This window comes from Olea europaea, chromosome 6 (genome assembly GCF_002742605.1).
Source record: "Olea europaea var. sylvestris chromosome 6, O_europaea_v1, whole genome shotgun sequence".
Taxonomy (NCBI): domain Eukaryota; kingdom Viridiplantae; phylum Streptophyta; class Magnoliopsida; order Lamiales; family Oleaceae; genus Olea; species Olea europaea.
The window spans coordinates 18,378,682-18,382,561 of NC_036242.1; positions in this window are offsets into that span (position 1 = coordinate 18,378,682).

The window sequence follows — 3,880 nt, forward strand, 5'->3', positions numbered from 1 at the left end:
AATTATGTGTTCCTAATTGCTCTATGCGTGAATTATTGATTAGAGAAGCACATAGTGGGTGTCTAATGGGTCACGTTGGGGTAGCAAAGACTTTAGAAATATTAACTGAGCATTTTATTGGTCTAAAATGAAAGTTGATGTGGAACAAATTTGTAGTCGATGCATAACTTGTAAACAGGCTAAATCTAGAGTTTTACCTCATGGACTTTATACATCTTTGCCAGTACCTAGTGAACCTTGGGTTAACATCTCAATGGATTTTGTGTTAGGTTTGCCTAGGACTAAAAAGGGTTGGGATTCGATTTTTATAGTGGTGGATAGGTTTAATAAGATGACATATTTCATTGCATGTCACAAAACTAATGATGTCCCTAACATTGCAGACTTGTTCGTTAAAGAAATTGTGCACTTGCATGGAGTACCAAAAATTATTGTGTAAAATAGGGATGCCAAATTTCTTAGTCACTTTTGGAGGGTCTTGTGGAATAAGTTAGACACGAAATTACTATTTCCTACAACTTGTCACCCACAAACCGATAGACAGACTGAAGTAGTGAATAGAACCATGATACACCTATTCGGCACTGTGGTTAATAAGAATTTGAAGAATTGGGAAGAGTGCTTACCTTTCATCGAGTTTGCATATAATAGGGCCACACACTCCACTAAATCATTTTCTCCATTTGAAATTGTTTGTCATTTTAATCCTATAACACCTATGGATTTAATACATTTGCCTGTGAATGAACGAAGTAGCTTGGATGGGAAGAGGAAGGCCGAGCTGGTGAAGTCACTCCATGAAAACGTGCGGGAGCAAATTGAGAAGAAAAGGAAGCACTATGCAGAGCAAGTAAACAAGGGCAGGAAGATTGTTACATTCAAACCAGGAGATTGGGTTTGGGTGCATTTCAGGAAAGAGCGGTTTCCAGAATAAAGAAAATCAAAGTTGTTGCCATGAGGAGATGGACCGTTTCAAGTGCTTGAGAAGATCAATGACAACGCATACAAATTCGATCTTTCAAGTGAGAATAATGTTTCAGCAACTTTTAATTTATCTGATCTTTCTCTCTTTGATGCAGGTACAGATTTGAGGACGAATCCTTTCAAAGAGGATAAGGATGATGTGATCCAAGAGCCACAAGCGTTAAGGTCAAGTCTAACGTCAAGCCCGAAGAAAGATCCGTTGTAGTCGAGGGCGGTCCGATGACTCGAGCGAGGATGAAGCGAGTAAAAGAGGCGATGAGATTGCTCGTCAAAATAACCGTTGATGAAATCATGTTCGAGACACAAAATGGAACAAGTTTCATGTTGGGGTCGAAGATCGAAGAGACTTGGATCAACTTGTTAAAAATGGACGAAGACAGAGTGGAGACCTAGGCCGAGAGTTGAAGGGGACCAGAATTCAATTCCATGCGGCAGCATGGAATTGAACCATGTGACCGCATGGTCATTTTCAGACGCGTTTTTTTTCTTTTTTTGCGATTTTCCTAGTTTTGCTAGAATTCTATATTTAATTGATTTCTTACCATATTTAGGAGATTATGCATGAAATTACCTAGATTCTTAGGACTAGTATAAATGCTCTTATTATATTCATTGTAAAATTTTTTTTTTGACATATTGATTAATTGAAAGGCTTTAATTGCTTTATCTTTGTTATTCCAATCGAACAACTTTTGAAATTATCAAGATCTTATTCTTGTGGCATTCAAATCAACCAGGTGAAATTTCATAATTTTGCGTAATCAAGAGGTCCGCACATTGTCGGCGATTCGGGTTGCTTGGTTCCAAATTTATCGAATTCGAATTCAAAATCTTGCTTTGGCTTTCTTGGAAAGATTTTTATCTTGTTCGTGGGTTCCGTAGTGTTTGCCTACATAGGTTCACATCAGTATATATAGATTACAGGAAGCTAAACAATACAACCAGAAAGGATCATTTTCCATTGCCATTCATTGATCAAATGTTGGAGAGGTTGGAAGGTCATTCTCATTAATGCTTTCTGGACAGATATTTTGGGTACAATTAGATAGTTATTGCTCCAGAAGACTAGAAGAAAATAACCTTCACATGTCCCTATGAAACTTTTGCGTTTAGAAGGATGTCTTTTGGTTTATGCAACGCACCCGCAACCTTTCAACGGTGCATGATGGCCATATTCTCTGACATGGTGGAAAAATACATTGAGGTATTCATACTGATTTTTCTATGCTTGGAGGTTCATTTGATGACTGCTTGGATTTGTTGGCTCTTCTATTGCAAAGATGTGAAGAGAAAAACCTAGTACTAAGTTGGGAAAAAGGTCATTTCATGGTAAAAGAGGGGATAGTGCTGGGCCACAAGATTTCCTCAAATGGCATTGAAGTTGACAATGCCAAGATACAAGTGATTGAAAAATTGAAGTCTCCTAATTCAGTTAAGGGGATCAGAAGTTTCTTAGGACATGCAGGGTTTTACAAAAGGTTTATTCAAGATTTCTTAAAACTTACAAAACCTCTATGTAATCTACTAGAGAAGGATTGCTGTTTCACTTTTCTGATGAGTGCTTAAATGCCTTTAATACTTTGAAAGAAAAGTTAACTTTTGCAACTGTAATAGTAGCACCTAATTGGGATCAACCTTTCGAACTTATCTGTGATGCTAGTGAGTTTGCAGTGGGAGCAGTGCTTGGCCAGCACAAAGGAAAAGTGTTACATGTCATCTACTAAGCCAGTAAAACCTTGACAGATGCTCAAATCAACTACACAATAACGGAAAAAGAGATGCTAGCAGTGGTCTTTGCCTTCGATAAATTTTGTTCCTATCTGATTGGTTCAAAGGTGATAGTCTACACTAACCATGCAGCCTTGAAATATCTGTTTGAAAAGAAGGATACTAAACCTAGGCTGATTCGATGGGTTCTGTTGCTACAAGAATTTGACATCGAGATTCGTGATAAAAAAGGAATAGAAAATCAAGTAGATATCATTTATCAAGGCTAGAGCAACTATAGGATTCAGAGGACATGAATATTAATGAGGTCTTCCGAGATGAACAGTTATTACAAATAGAGAAGGCTCCGTGGTATGCAGACGTTGTCAATTACTTAGCTAGTGGCTATATGGATCCAAATCTCACCTATGAGCAGAAGAAGAAGCTACTTTATGAAGTGAAATTCTATTACCTAGATGATCCAAATCTATACAGGAGAGGGGCAGACCAGATCACTAGGAGATGTGTGCCAGAGGATGAGATGAAACTGATCCTTTCACGGATTCATGCTTCGGCTTACGGAGGACACTTTGGCCCTACTAAAATAGCAGCAAAAGTGCTTCAATGTGGTTTCTTTTGGCCTACACTGTTCAAGGACTGCCACAATTTTTGCAGGTCATGTGATAAGTGTCAGAGAACAAGTAACATATCAGCACGTCACGAGATGCCACTTAACAATATTTTGGAGGTTGAAATATTCGATGTCTAAGGGGTCGATTTTATGGTCCTTTTCCATCATCTTACAACAATAGGTACATTCTAGTGGCAGTGGATTATGTCTCTAAATGGGTGGACACCAAAGCATTGCCAACAAATGATGCAAGGGTAGTGATAGACTTCATAAAGAAACACATCTTTAACTGCTATGGATCACCTGGGGCCATAATAAGTAATGGTGGAACTCATTTCCGTAATCGGTTATTCCAGGCAGTGCTGTATAAATACGAGGTACAACATCAAATTGCCACTCCTTACCACCCTCAGACAAGTGGACAGGTGGAAACTTGAACAGACAATTGAAAAGAATTCTGGAGCTCACTGTGAATTCATCTCGCAAGGATTGGTCAAAGAAATTAGACGATGCTTTATGGGCGTATCGCACTGCTTACAAGACACCTATTGGAATGTC